We start from the raw sequence: 16,211 nt of genomic DNA on the forward strand, positions 1-16,211 counted from the left end.
AGGACACATAGGAATTTCTGTCAAGCTAGTTTTCATCATGTTCATATGATTCGTGTTCGCTACTTTGATAGTTTGATACGTAGGTGGACCGGTGCTTGGGTGCTACCCTTACTTGGACAAACATCCCACTTATGATTAACCCCTCTCGCAAGCATCCGCAACTATGAAATAAGAATTAAGACAAAGTCGAACCATAACATTAAACTAGTGGATCCAAATCAGCCCCTTACGAAGCAACGCATAAACTAGGGTTTAAGCTTCTGTCACTCCAGCAACCCATCATCTACTTATTACTTCCCAATGCCTTCCTCTAGGCCCAAATAATGGTGAAGTGTTATGTAGTCGACGTTCACATAACACCACTAGAGGAAAAACAACATACAACACATCAAAATATCGAACGAATACCAAATTCACATGACTACTTATAGCAAGACTTATCCCATGTCCTCAGGAACAAAAGTGACTACTCACAAAGCATGATTATGTTCATGACCAGAGAGGTATTGAATAGCATTGAGGATCTGAACATACGATCTTCCACCGAGTAATCCAACTAGCATCAATTACGAAGAGTAATTAACACTACTAGCAACCTTACAAGTACCAATCGGAGTCGCGAGACGGAGATTGGTTACAAGAGATGAACTACGGTTTGGAGATGAGATGGTGCTGATGAAGATGTCGATGGTGATGAGTCCCCTCCAATAAGAGGAGTGTTGGTGATGACGATGGCGATGATTTCCCCCTCTGGGAGGGAAGTTTCCCCGGCAGGACAGCCCTGCCGGAGCTCTAGATTGGTTCTGCTCAAGTTCCTCTTCGTGGCGGCGGCGTCTCCTCCCGAAAGACTCCTCCTGTTTTTTTTCTGGTATGAAACCCTCCTTATAGCAAAAGATGGGAGTTAGACGGGCAACAGGGGGCCCACAAGCCACCTAGGCGCGGCCAGGGGGTAGGCCGCGCCTAGCAGGCTTGTGGCCTCATGGTGGCTCCCCTCTGGTACTTCTTCCGCCCATTATTTTTTATAAAATCCAAAATAAAATTCCTCGTTGATTTCACGGCTTTTGGAGTTGTGCAGAATAGGTATCTCAAACTTGCTCCTTTTTCAGACCAGAATCCCAGCTGTCGGCATTCTCCCTCTTCATTTAAACCTTATAAAATAAGAGAGAAAAGGCATAAGTATTGTACCATGAAGTGTAATAACAGCCCATAAAGTGATAAATATCAACATAAAAGCATGATGCAAAATGGACGTATCAACTCCCCCAAGTTTAGACCTCGCTTGTCCTCAAGCGGAAGCCGGGATCAATAAATATGCCCACATGTTTAGAGATAGAGGTGTCGATAAAACAAGATACGGACATGCAGGCATCATGATCATAATTAGAACAGCAAAAGCGTCATATAATATCTTACGCTAAAGTGACAATTCCTTCACAAAGTAAAGTATGGATCAAGAACCTTATTGAGAATTAACAACCAATAGCCTTTAATCATTGAAGCAATTGCAATTTATCATAACGTCGGAAAGAGTCAAATAAGAGATTGTAAAGAAAATCCACATACTCAATCATCCTTTCGTCTTCTACAATTTCTAAGACTCACATGGTACTCATGACATCAAAGTTTCAGTTGGACACAGAGAAAGATAGGGGCTTATAGTTTCGCCTCCCAACTACTTACCTCAAGGGTAATGTCAACAATAATAATTCATGGATACTTACATCCAAGTTGACATATGAATATAGATCTTTCCGTGGCACATGACGTTAGCCAAGATAAAGGCGAAATAAGGAATTGGTTTCGATCACCATGACTCTATTAAGGACAAAAAGTAAAGGTACAAGATAGTCCCTTCGCAGAGGGAAGCAGAGGTTGTCATGCGCTTTTGAGGTTTGGATGTGTGACCTCTTAGTGTGAAGGAACGCCATTTTATATTGCCTCTTGTGATAAAGAAATTTATTATGCAGTCTATCGCTTTTATGTCTTCCTCATCACAGGTTCGTACAAAGCTTATTTTCCACACACTAATATATCATACATATTTAGGGAGCAATTTTTATTGCTTGCACCTATGACAACTTACTTGAGGGATATTCTTCAATCCATAGGTAGGTATGATGGACTCTCATGGCAAAACTAGGTTGAGGGTTTATGGATGCACAAGTAGTATCTCTACTTAGTGCGGAAGTTTTGGCTGATATGAGGTGGAAGCAATCGTCATATGCTAAGGGATCTCTAGTCATATAACATTGTTCGGAACCAAGCAAACATAATTCATTAGGTTGTCTTCCTTGTCCAACATCTACTTCTAAGCATGTAATAGTTTAATGAGTGTTCACAATTATAGAGAGTGTCAAAGATGATATATTTGACACTACTTCTTTATTACTTCCTATTAATTGCAACAATGACCAAGGTCTACGTTTGTCCACCCACAACAAGTTCTAATCAACATTCTTTTTATATGTGAAGGCATCACTTCCCATAAGATCATTACATGATCTTTCATGCTTTTGTTCTTTTATTATTCTTTTCTTTAGATCATGGCATGAGGCAAGGCCCTTAACTAAAACACTTTTTATTATATGACTCACGAGCTCGAATACATTGGGGGTGACACAAAGCAAAACTCAAGCCTAGAACACTAAGAACTTTATTCTACTAGAGAAAGATAAAACCAAAAAGGATCGAACTAAGAGAAAGGTAAAGGCAAAAGATGTGAAGGTGATACGATACCGGGGCAACTCCCCCAAGCTTGGCGCAAGCCAAGAGGAGTGCCCATACCCGTGCTTAATTGTCTTCATTCGAAGGTGATGGTGGTGGAGTTGTTGCAATCTGGGGTTGCTTCTCCGTCTTCCAAGGCATAGGTGATCCATCATGGAAAGATGATCAAGTCTCCGGAATCCTCAAATCTGCAGCCAGCCGTATTGATTTAAATCCATACTCATACTCACAGTTTTGGTTCTGCAGGTTGTAGATCTGGGCTTGGAGGTGATCAATTCTGTCATAGAGCCCGGAGAGGTGCTTCCCGATGTCATTGGCATCGATCTTGTGCTTGTTGGTGAACTCCGTGATCATCATGTGGTTAGCGTTGAGTCGCGTTCCACCATCCCTTGGCACTTGAAGACTTGCTGCTCCATTTCTTCGAGCCTCACCTCCATGCTTCCGGTCTTCTTGGGCCCCTCAACATCACGTATGTGCAGCACCCCCTCATGCATCTCGATAGATTGAGGGTGTTGCAGCACTCCCGCGAGGTAGGGATTGATGACCTTCTCGAAGAACTTGTCCTTCGGAACTTTGGGGGACGCCATAGCGATCTAGATCTGTCTGCACAGCAGCTCGAAACGAAAACACAGGATATTTGTGTGATACGAGGGTCAGACCTTTCGGGAGAATATATAGTGAATTTTTCCCAACCAAAAGGAGTACTCCTCAAGAAAATGGAGTCCAGGAGGCACACGAGGTGCCCACAAGCCACCCAGGCGCAGCCACGGGGGTAGGCCGCGCCTGGCAGGCTTGTCGCCTCCTCGTGCGCTTTCCGGACTACTTTAAGTTTTTCTATTTTTCTAAAAATTCCAAAACGAAGAAAAATTGCTACTGGAAAAGTTCTAGAGTCGGTTTACTTACCGAATCACATACCTCTTCGGTTTTGGAGTCTGAAACAGGCTGATAAATATCCCTTATGTACTCCTCCGGAGTTATGGTATTAATAATATTGCTTTCAATATTTATGGGAGTACCTGAGATATAATGCTTGATTCTTTTCCCATTTACCACTCTCGGAAAATTACCTTCCGTGTTGTTGATCTTGATGGCACCGGAACGATATACTTCCTCAACAATGTAAGGACCTTCCCATTTAGAGAGAAGCTTGCCTGCAAAAAATCTTAAACGAGAATTGTATAGCAATACATAATCACCTACATTAAACTCACGTTTCTGTGTCCTTTTATCATGCCACCTCTTAACTTTTTCTTTGAACAACTTGGCATTTTCATATGCCTGAGTTCTCCATTCATCAAGTGAGCTAATATCAAATAACCTCTTCTCACCAGCAAGTTTGAAATCAAAGTTGAGCTCTTTGATTGCCCAATAAGCCTTATGCTCTAGCTCAAGAGGTAAATGACATGTTTTACCATAAACCATTTTGTACGGAGACATGCCCATGGGATTCTTATAAGTAGTTCTATAAGCCCACAGTGCATCATCAAGCTTCTTAGACCAACTCTTTCTAGACCTATTAACAATCTTTTGCAGAATTAGTTTAATTTCTCTATTACTTAGCTCTACTTGACCACTGGATTGAGGATGACAGGGAGATGCAATTCTATGGTTGACATCATACTTAGCAAGCGTTTTACGGAAAGCACCATGAATGAAATGTGAACCACCATCAGTCATTAGATATCTAGGGACTCCAAATCTAGGGAAAATAACTTCTTTAAGCATCCTAATGGAGGTGTTATGATCAGCACTACTAGTTGGTATAGCTTCTACCCACTTAGAATGTAATCAACTGCAACTAGGATATGAGTATACCCGTTGGACTTTGGAAAATGTCCCATATAATCAAAACCCCAAACATCAAATGGTTCAATGACAAGTGAATAATTCATAGGCATTTTCTGACGTTTACTGATATTACCTATTCTTTGACATTCATCACAAGACAAGACAAACTTACGGGCATCCTTGAAGAGAGTAGGCCAATAGAAACTGGATTGCAATACCTTGTGTGCAGTTCTATCTCCCGCATGGTGTCCTTCGTAAGCCTCGGAGTGACACTTCTGTAGGATCTGTCCATGTTCATGCCCAGGTACACAACGTCTAATAACACCATCTACTCCTTCCTTATACAGGTGAGGATCATCCCAAAAGTAATGTCTCAAATCAAAGAAGAATTTCTTCTTTTGCTGGTATGTGAAACTAGGTGGTATATATTTGGCAACAATATAGTTTGCATAATCAGCATACCATGGTGTACTACATGAAGCATTGATTACATTCTTTTGCTCATCACGAAAGTTGTCATCAATAGGTTGTGGGTCATCAAGAACATTCTCCAACCTAGACAAGTTATCTGCTACGGGGTTCTCAGCACCCTTCCTATCAACAACATGCAAATCAAATTCTTGTAGCAAGAGAACCCATGTGATAAGTCTAGGTTTAGCATCTTTATTTTCCATGAGATACTTAATAGCAGCATGATCAGTGTGAATAGTAAGCTTGGAATCAACAATGTAAGATCCGAACTTTTCACATGCAAACACGACTCCTAAAAATTTCTTTTCAGTAGTAGCATAGTTTATTTGGGAACTGTCTAGAGTTTTACTAGCATAATGAATAACATTCAATTTCTTATCAACTCTTTGTCCTATAACATCACCAACAACATAATCGCTAGCATCACACATAATTTCAAAAGGTAGGTTCCAATCAGGTGGTTGAACAATAGGTGCAGTTATCAAGGCCTTCTTAAGTATTTTAAAGGCTTCCTCACAATCATCGTCAAAAAACAAAAGGAAAATCCTTTTGCAAGAGATTGGTAAGAGGCCCAGAAATCTTAGAAAAGTCCTTAATGAACCTTCTATAGAAACCAACATGACCAAGGAAACTTCTTATACCTTTAATGTCTATGGGGCATGGCATTTTCTCGATCGCATCAACCTTAGCCTTATCGACTTCAATACCTCTTTCAAAAAATTTATGTCCTAAGACGATGCCTTCATTAACCATAAAGTGGCACTTCTCCCAATTTAAGACAAGGTTGGTATCTTTACATCTCTGCAAAACTCGATCAAGGTTGCTGAGGCAATCATCAAAAGAAGACCCGTAAACGGAGAAGTCATCCATGAAAAACTCAACAATCTTTTCACAAAAGTCAGAGAATATATCCATCATACATCTCTGAAAGGTAGCAAGTGCATTACATAAGCCAAAAGGCATACGTCTGTAAGCAAAGGTACCAAAAGGGCAGATAAAAGTGGTTTTCTCCTGATCAGATTGTGCAACAGGTATTTGGGAGAACCCAGAATAACCATCTAGAAAGCAGAAGTGTGTGTGTTTAGACAATCTTTCTAGCATTTGGTCAATAAAAGGCAAGGGGTAATGATCTTTCCTCGTGGCTTTATTCAATTTCCTAAAATCAATTACCATCCTATAGCCAGTAATAATCCTCTGTGGGATCAATTCATCTTTATCATTAGGGACAACGGTAATACCTCCCTTCTTAGGGACGCAATGCACCGGATTTACCCAATCACTATGAGCAACAAGATAGATAACACCTGCTTCCAGGAGCTTTAGTATTTCTTTTCTTACTACCTCTTTCATCTTAGGATTTAATCTCTGTTGATGATCAACAACTGGTTTGGAATCAGGATCGGTTTTAATTTTGTGCTGGCATAGAGTGGGACTAATGCCCTTAAGATCATCAAGAGTATATCCAATAGCAGCACGGTGCTTCCCCAGAGTTTTCAATAATTTCTTTTCTTCATGCTCTGAAAGGCTAGCACTAATAATAAGATGATATATCTATTTTTCATCAAGATAAGCATACTTAAGAGTATCAGGTAACTGTTTAAGCTCGAACACAGGATCACCCTTAGGTGGGGGTGAATCTCCAAGCAGTTCAACAGGCAAATTATTCTTAAGGATATGATGTTGTTCAAAGATAACTCTATCTATCTCATTCCTTTCATCCATATGCATATCATTTTCATGCTCAAGCAAGTATTGCTCTAAAGGATCAGTAGGAGGCACATCAATAGAAGCTAGGGCAATAATTTCATCCTTACTAGACAATTCTTTTTCATGAGGTTGTCTACCAAACTTGGAGAAATTGAATTCATGTGACACACCTTCAAAGCCAACAGTGACAGTTTGCTTCTCACAGTCAATATGAGCGTTGACAGTATTGAGGAAATGTCTGCCAAATATGATGGGACAAAAGTTATCTTGTGTGGTAGCAAGAACGAGAAAATTAGCAGGATACTTAGTTTTACCACACAAGACTTCAACATCTCTAACAATTCCCAAAGGGTAGATAGTATCTCTATTGGCAAGCTGAATAGTGACATCAATAGGTTCCATCTCGACAGGTGCAATCTCGTCTTTAATTTCATCATATAAAGATTGAGGCATTGCACTAACACTAGCACCCATGTCACATAAACCATGATAACAATGATCTCCTATCTTAACAAAAACAACAGGCATGCCAACAACAGGCCTATGTTTGTCTCTAGTATGAGGTTTAGCAATTCTAGCAGCATCTTCACAGAAGTGAATATCATGCCCATCAACATTGTCGGGCAGGAGATCTTTGATAATAGCAATGCTAGGTTCAACTCTAATTTGCTCAGGGGGTGTAGGTGTTCTAATGTAGCCCTTACGTATCACAGTTGGAGCTTTAGCATGATCCTTTATTCTAATAGGGCAAGGTGGTTTCTCAATGTAAGCACTAGGAACAATAGGATCATTATAAGCAATGACTTTCTCTTCAACTGGATTGGGTTTAACCACATTGACTTCTAAGGGAGGATGATATTTGAACCACTTCTCTTTACAGAGATTGATATGAGCAGCAAATGATTCACATAATGAAGCTACAATCTCAGAGTCAAGTCCATGTTTAGCGCTAAAATCACAAAAGGTATTTGTTTCAACGAAGTATTTAACGCAATCGAACTTAAGATTCATACCTGACTCCTTACCTTCATCAAACTCCCAATCTTCGGAGTTGCGTTTAATTCTTTCCAATAAATTCTATTTGAAGTCAATATCTCTCTTCATAAAAGAACCGGTACAAGAAGTATCAAGCATGGTGCGATTATCATGAGAAAGCCGAGCATAGAAGTTCTGAATAATAATTTCTCTCGAGAGCTCATGGTTGGGGCATGAATATAACATTGACTTAAGCATCCCCCAAGCTTGAGCGATACTTTCCCTATCACGAGGCAAAAAATTATAGATATAATTCCGATCATGATGTACCAAATGCATGGGATAAAACTTTTGATGAAATTCCAATTTCAATCGGTTGTAGTTCCATGATCCAGTATCATCACATAGCCTATACCATGTCAATGCTTTATCCCTCAAAGATAAGGGAAAGACCTTCTTCTTGACCTCATCCTCGGGCAAACCTTCAAGCTTAAATAAAAACACAGACTTCATCTACATAGATTAGATGCAAGTCAGGATGTGATGTTCCATCTCTTGAAAAAGGATTAGCCAACAGTTTCTCTAGAATACCCGAAGGAATTTCATAACAAATATTTTCAGTAGGTGCAGCAGGTTGAGGAGCAACTCCTTGTGCTTCCGTTCGAGGTGAAGATACCCCGAACAAGATCCTCCAAGGATTAGTTTCCATAGTGACAAGTGACAATAAATTTCAGCACACTATATAAATGTTTCCTTACCAGAATCCACTTACCAAAGGCGCTTCACTCCCCGGCAACGGTGCCAGAAAAGAGTCTTGATGACCCACAAGTTTAGGGGATCTATCGTAGTCCTTCTGATAAATAAGAGTGTCGAACCCAACGAGGAGCAGAAGGAACTGACAAGTGGTTTTCAGCAAGGTATTCTTTGTAGGCACTGAAATTATCGGTAACAGATAGTTGTGTGATAAGGTAATTCGTAGCGAGTAGCAAGTAACAATAGTAACAAAGGTGCAGCAAGATGGCCCAATCCTTTTTGTAGCAAGGGACAAGCCTGGACAAACTCTTATATGAGGTAAAGCGCCCCCGAGGACACATAGGAATTTCTGTCAAGCTAGTTTTCATCATGTTCATATGATTCGCGTTCGCTACTTTCATAGTTTGATATGTGGGTGGACCGGTGCTTGGGTGCTGCCCTTACTTGGACAAACATCCCACTTATGATTAACCCCTCTCGCAAGCATCCGCAACTACGAAAGAAGAATTAAGACAAAGTCTAAAAATAGCATTAAACTAGTGGATCCAAATCAGCCCCTTACGAAGCAACGCATAAACTAGGGTTTAAGCTTCTGTCACTCTAGCAACCCATCATCTACTTATTACTTCCCAATGCCTTCCTATAGGCCCAACTAATGGTGAAGTGTTATGTAGTCGACGTTCATATAACATCACTAGAGGAAAAACAACATACAACGCATCAAAATATCGAACGAATACCAAATTCACATGACTACTTATAGCAAGACTTATCCCATGTCCTTAGGAACAAAAGTGACTACTCACAAAGCATAATTATGTTCATGACAAGAGAGGTATTGAATAGCATTGAGGATCTGAACATATGATCTTCCACTGAGTAATCCAACTAGCATCAACTACAAAGAGTAATTAACACTACTAGCAACCTTACAAGTACCAATCGGAGTCGCGAGACAGAGATTGGTTACAAGAGATGAACTAGGGTTTGGAGATGAGATGGTGCTGATGAAGATTTATGGTGATGAGTCTCCTCCGATGAGAGGAGTGTCGGTGATGACAATGGCGATGATTTCTCCCCCCCGGGAGGGAAGTTTCCCCGGCACGACACCCCTGCCGGATCTCCAGATTGATTCTGCTCAAGTTCCGCCTTGTGTCGGCGGCGTCTCCTCTCGAAAGCCTCCTCCTAATTTTTTTCTGGAACGAAACCCTCCTTATAGCAAAATATGGGAGCCAGAGGGGCAACAAGGGGCCCACAAGCCACCTAGGCGCGACAGGGGGGTAGGTCGTGCCTAGCATGCTTGTGGCCTCCTGGTGGCTCCCCTCTGGTACTTCTTCCGTCCAGTATTTTTTATAAAATCCAAAATAATTCCTCGTTGATTTTCACATCTTTTGGAGTTGCGCGAAATAGGTATCTCAAACTTGCTCATTTTTCAGACCAGAATTCCAGCTGCGGGCATTCTCCCTCTTCATGTAAACCTTATAAAATAAGAGATAAAAGGCATAAGTATTGTAGCGTGAAGTGTAATAAAAACCCATAAAGCGATAAATATCAACATAAAAGCATGATGCAAAATGGACGTATCATCGCCTTGAGTGCGTCTCGGGAGTGTGGGCTCAAAGGCCTCGTCCTCGAACTCTAGCAATAGCCGTTGGCGTGGGTAAATTATGTTTTGTCCCTGTTGTTCCTTGTCGTACCCTACTTCAGCGGCTAGGATTTGAGTCCATCAATCATTGATGTAGCCTTGTTTGACTTTGATTTGCTATTGTTTTATCTTGAGGCTTCGAGCAGTGGCTATTAGTTGCCGCTTGAATCGTTCATGATCCAGCGGGTCTTCGGGAACAATGAAATCTTCGTCTCCGAGACTACACTCCTCTCTCCAAAAGGAGGGAGGTAGTTTCTATCTTCGAAATGGTCGAGGTCCTCAAACTTGTCCAGATCATTGTGTCCCTCCGAATCGGCGAGCCTGTGTTCGGGAGCATCAGGATCAACGGGGTTCTCTGGGTCATGTGGGGTAGCGTTTTCGTTGGTTCTCGTATTGCTTTCCTTGCCCTTGCATGCCTTAGGCTTTTTGAGATGAGCGCCTTTGGGGTTCATCGCCACTGTTTTTAGCTGGGTGTTGTCATCGCTCTTCCTCATGGCGCCATCATCCTTAGGGGTGTCCACCATGTACACATCATAGGTGGAGGTGGTCGTCCATCGTCCAGTCGTAGGAGGAGCACATGTGTCAACATCCGTAAATTTATCTTCAGCCTCGTCCGAAGAGAAGTCCAGCATATCGGTTAAATCTTCAATAGTGGCTACTAAGTGGGTGGTGGGTGGGAAATAAAATTCCCTGTGACCACGCTCGGAGCCGAACTTATTATAGGTTGGGGCGGGACATCCAAAATATCCATAGTTCAGATCTGGGCCAGCGTCTCGTTTGTTAGCAAGGATCGGCCGAACTGGTCCACGAAGCTTTGACGGAGTTGATCTGTGGTGCGTCGGCACATGGAGTGTGCTTGCACAAGGTAAACCCGTGATTCCCGAACCCAATGGTCAGATTTGTGCTTAAGGCTCGATCCGAAGTAGGCACCATCCTAGATGGGAGGTCGGGGAGGGGACCCGAAGTCAAGACTTCGGGGTACCCGAGTTCTTTTGCCGAAGTCGAGAACCCAGCGAGGACCAGATCGCCTTGCGCATCGGTGACGTAATCTAGCTCGCCGAACTTTATTCCCTGGCCTGGGGCGAACCCGTCGATCTGGTCATGGTGAAGAGTTGTTTCGGTACGCAAGACAATGCTACCGAACACGAAGTGCACTTTCCAAACTGACAATATTCTTCCAAACCGCTCGATTCACTCTACACCTACTTTCTACATGTGTATCTCATTCATTTCCACAATCTTGTTTGTGATTTCATTTTTCGCTTTATACCAACACAAACTTTATTTAAAGGGAACATAGACAATCACATGGATGCAAACATGCTAAATCATAAGAGAACATTATTCGTCATGGCCAGGTGAGAGAGCAACAGTTTGGGCTTTGGAGAAGTAGAGTGAAGAGATTTGTGATTTTACCTGCTTTTTTGGTGATTTAGTCTGAATGCTCTCTTTGTTTGTTATCAAGTGAGACTAACATGGTTAATGGAAATTTTAGGAAAGTCAAAACAATCGCACCAATTCCCACCTCTATGAACTATTTAAACGCTCACTTGTCACCCTGTGTTCTCATTCCCTCATTGCTTTTGCTTAGGCTGGCATTATATAATAAGATGGTATCATAGCTAGTATCACGTACTTTCTCTGTACCTAAATAATTATAGTTAAGAAGAACTATACTAGTTTTCCTCAACTACAATTATTTAAGTACACACAGAGTAAATGGGAGTATCAACATGCTAATGTGACAGACAACTAAAAAAGATAAAGAGGGTTAAAGTAACATAGACAGATACTATATCATGTTAAATGATTTGCTACTATATGTCATGCATGTCAATAAATATGATAATCTATGATACTAGTTTATGATACTATGCATTTAGACTATCCACAATCGAAGTAACATAGGTAGTAACATAGATGTCACTTAAGAAAAAAAATATGATGTAACAGTTACTTAATGAGAAGATAGAGAAATCGAGTAACATAACTAGTTACTCATACTATATGTAACATCACACATACCAAAAACAAGATGAGTCTATAAGCTAATAATTGAAAGACTCAATATTACTACCCCTATGTTACTATCCACTATTAAAGGTAATAACTTAGACTAATAACACATGCATGTTTCTACTTTATGTTAATTTCCATTATGGATAATCGTGAAGATAGTACCATATAATAGTATCATATGCATGATACTACTATATGATACTCCCATAGTGAATAACCTTACGGCTAGCCTCGGACATTGACATAAGTGCAAAAACCTATGTGCCATCTCAAATAAAATGCTTAGTACATATACATACATAAAATACATAACTAGAAGTATTGTTTGCTAGATATATCACCAACATTAAAAAAATCGATTAACCAGTGCACAATTGTTATGGCAAATGGCTCTACCCCCACCCCCCACCCACCACAACCACAACATGTCCAACTTTTAAACATTTTTTTTAGAAATGAAATAACAAGTTCTATGTGAATAGTGATAACGACCCCTTATTTCGTATGATTGCGTGTTGGATTTGTTTGTTCCAGCCCATGTTATTAATTTTGAGTAAGGAATAGTATGATATTAATACCGATAATTGGGAAATGAAAAGCCTAACTTAGGGCTATTTGAGACTGTTTCACTCCATCAAATCCATTTTGGATGTGTTCCATCCAGGAGATGTAGGTCCACCACGGAGCAGCTTATTTATCATGTTCTCAAGGTGATTTTTTTATGGAACGTGACAATATCCCGCATTGCTTGTATTTTTGAGAGCGGAACTCTTAAAGTGAAAAAACTATTTAAATAAATTTTGTAATGCACGCGAAGAACACAAGAATAAGCAATTTTTGACTTTAAATACGAGCGTCTGTGTTTGTATTGTGTTAAAAAAATAAAATTGGCTTATTTTTGTGTTCTCGATCCTCATTATACAAAACTAATTCAAATAGTTTTACATTTAAGTACCAATATTATCTATGTTTTGCACTATTTCCAGGTCCTCACATCAAAACTTTAAATTGTTATAGACAAACTAAAAAGGGAAAAGCTCACCTTCAACCAACCGGCCGCACGCGAGCGTCCGTTGGCTCCGTGTCCATTGGATCTACTGTTGGTCAGACGGACGAGAGCAACCCGCTACTCACCCATGTTTTGTGCAACTAGGCTCTTGTTGCATTCCCTAGACCGCAACAAGCGGCTAGTTGCAAACCTCGACCTACTCCGCCACCACACTTCCTTTCTCCCTTTCCTTCCTTTCTTTGATCTCACTTTCTCCCTTTCGCACAAACAATCGCTCGAAGTCGTCATGGACCTCGCGGAGCATCAACGTGGCCTCGTCGAGCGCTGCCATCCCCGAGCCACTCTACCGTGCAGTTGAGGTACCCTACAACCGCTCCCTCTCTTTTTCTCGCCCCACTCCTCACGTCGTGACATTTAACCGGGCCTGCGATGTCACTTGTGCCGAACCGAAGCACCTTGGAAGGGATCCGGCTCGCCCGTTGCCGCCGAGCCGTGCATGGCCAACACCGCCCCAACCTGCTCGTCCCTAGCCCTTCTCTGCACCTCGTCGTTCCTCCTACATCACACGCCTGCGGAATAGTTCATTGCCTCGCACTACTTGAGACTCTGCATCATCTGCATCTCGAAGACTCCACTGTCCGATGTGGCGCTTCTTCGCTTGAGAAAAAATTTCTACAACATCACTTTTTTTTTTGTAACAAGATCTTTGTTGCAATAAATTATGCATCAAGACCTCTGTTACGAAATAAATCTTATTGCAAAAAATAATATAACAAGACATTTGTTGCAAATAGAAAAAACTACAACACGCCATTGTTGTAATAATGAAGACGTCAATCGGGCGCATGATCCGTCAAATATGGCCGCTCACAACCGGGCTGATCTTTTAAAAATATCATATAAAAGATCAACTGGCAGGTGCCTAGCACGCCCCATCTAAAAAGCTTACTTTTTTTTTTCATTTGAGGGGTTCTTAAAAACACATTTTTTGAGAAGTTTTTCAAAACTCACATTTTTGTTGAGAAGGTCTCGCAGTCGAAGCCCTCGCGGTTCATGTTTCACACCTGGGCCGGACTGGGTCCGGTTACGTTCCCCATCTTATGGCCCAGGTCAGCCCGGCGGAAGCCGAAACCCTAACAAGGAACCCTGCTAGGGCAATGGCTATATATAAGCAGACCCTCGCACGATACAATACCATCGTGGGCGCGCCGCCTCCTCACCCCCCGCCGCAGCTTCCTCAATTCTCTTTGCGGTTCGTCGATCTTATTTTGTGCGCTCGATTGCTTCCTCCCATCCTTGTTTTTCTCGATTTGAATGTTTTTGCGATGTCCGGTTCTTGCAAGATCAGCTTCTTGTCTGGATCTCGTTACCCACGATCCCAGCCAATCGGCAAATCGTCCTGCCATCTTGCTAGATCGAACTCCAAGCCGGCTTTCAACTCACCTGGATCTGATTTCTCGATGATTTTCCGGGCCCTTTCCGTCGGCACAGCACGTAAAATCTTCTTTTTAGTTTTTTGAAGAACAGCAAACTCACTCTGTCCCAAAGCTTCTCCGTGTTTTGAGGCAATTTCTTCGTTTGCGAGATGGATTTGACCCAGGCATCTCATCCGCGATGGAGGTACTCTTGTGATCTCGTGGAGGTGTTTTGGACACATGTCCTCCGCTACTAAGTAGTTTTAGTTATCTAGGTACTCTTGTGTGAAGTGAATTGGATATGGTTGGCTGGTGATGATTCAGGTCCGAAAGGATCTTAGCGGATTTCGGTGAGGCGGATTCGTCCGCCGTTGATCGTTCATGTTGTTACACACACTGAAGCCTTTATACCTTCCATTATCTTCTATCGATTTCATTGCCGTTTGCTCTGTTCTTGTGATGCGATGATGATTCATATAGGTTTTTGGCAGTGGTGGCAACTGTCACCGTGAGCCTCCAAACCAAAAACGACTTCTCTTTCCACTGAGCATTGCTTAAATTTGTTTCCTTTTTGTGGTACATCATCTTGTCTCCGTGAAGAGCTCTAGACCAGGAAGTGCCGTATGACACTGTAAACAGCAGCTGCTTCTCTGCTGCTGCAAGTGTCCGCCCCAGTAGCATAACCTTTGTGGTTTGCTCTGGGATGGAATACCATTTGCACCGGCTTGATTCAGCTGTGTGCGTGATTTGAAACGGGTCTCTGAGGGGCTTCAGAAATGATGTCTGTTTTCTAGCAACATTTTGCTTGCCCTGTTTTCTTGGGCCCGATGCCACGTCTCAGGTAGCCACAAGCCTTGACCAGAGATGCTACATTGTGCCAACAAAGATTTTCACATTTGATAGGAACCTGTGGCTGTCATACAGTCGGTACACAGAGCCGTTTTTTGTGATTACACTTCTTTATTAATTGTGTACTCAGGTTGTACTAGATTATAGGGAAATCAATGGCGATGATGATAGAACTAAGGCTTGTTTCTCAAAACATTCGCAGATGCCGCCTAAGAGCTTTCGCCCTGCCAGGCTTGAGAGCTAATGCTGCTAATTCCTTCCTTGGATGTCTGAGCCATCATGATTTCCACAATTTAATATTGCTTTTGTTTTCTCTGATCTTTCTTGCCTTTCAGGTTTTTCATTCTCGAAGTGGAATGTATGTTGCTATAGACTTGTAGACTTCATTCAAGCTGCTTTGTAGAATGCAATACTTGTTGAAACTGAAAGGAGTAGGTTGCCATCGGTTGAAACAGTGTCTTAAATTGTTAGACCTTCAGAATGTTAATATCATAACTAACCTTATGATCTGGATGTCGTTCTATTCTATGACATAACTTGTAACATTTGTTTCAAGCTTGACATCACATAACAGTGTTTTTCTTATGGAAGTTTTTGTTATATTTTCACATCTGTCAAAATGTTCCTCCAAAAACAGTGTGGCAAATGGTGTAGTATTTGTATGTGAAAGACTGAAATCTTTGACATGTTTATGATTCATGAAACTCTGCTTGTTATGTGATGTCACCCATTAGTAAGCATGTCACTCTTGTTGTTGTTGTCTTACTGTTAGTTTAACTTTACTATGAAAAAATATGCTGAATGTCTGGTTTAACCTGTACCACTTTGATCAAACATGAAGCTGCTGATGACGATG

The 16,211-nt window shown here is 41.5% G+C and overlaps 5 non-coding genes across 5 annotated transcripts; all 5 read left to right on the forward strand.

Annotated features, from left to right (window-relative positions):
• Positions 1–14,812: 14,812 nt before the first annotated feature.
• Positions 14,813–14,911, forward strand: LOC123445848. The gene has a single exon (XR_006631209.1). It is a non-coding gene; the product is annotated as a small nucleolar RNA R11/Z151 (small nucleolar RNA).
• A 53-nt stretch (positions 14,912–14,964) lies between these two features.
• On the forward strand, positions 14,965–15,058 carry LOC123445849. Its single transcript, XR_006631210.1, has one exon. It is a non-coding gene; the product is annotated as a small nucleolar RNA Z152/R70/R12 (small nucleolar RNA).
• Positions 15,059–15,094: 36 nt separating this feature from the next.
• LOC123445845 lies at positions 15,095–15,275 on the forward strand. The gene has a single exon (XR_006631206.1). It is a non-coding gene; the product is annotated as a small nucleolar RNA Z112 (small nucleolar RNA).
• Positions 15,276–15,327: 52 nt separating this feature from the next.
• Positions 15,328–15,464, forward strand: LOC123445872. Its single transcript, XR_006631231.1, has one exon. It is a non-coding gene; the product is annotated as a small nucleolar RNA snoR2/U65 (small nucleolar RNA).
• Positions 15,465–15,511: 47 nt separating this feature from the next.
• Positions 15,512–15,632, forward strand: LOC123445901. The gene has a single exon (XR_006631254.1). It is a non-coding gene; the product is annotated as a small nucleolar RNA SNORD14 (small nucleolar RNA).
• The last annotated feature ends 579 nt before the right edge of the window (positions 15,633–16,211 follow it).

The sequence above is a fragment of the Hordeum vulgare genome, chromosome 3H (assembly GCF_904849725.1).
Source record: "Hordeum vulgare subsp. vulgare chromosome 3H, MorexV3_pseudomolecules_assembly, whole genome shotgun sequence".
NCBI classification, from domain to species: Eukaryota; Viridiplantae; Streptophyta; class Magnoliopsida; order Poales; family Poaceae; genus Hordeum; species Hordeum vulgare.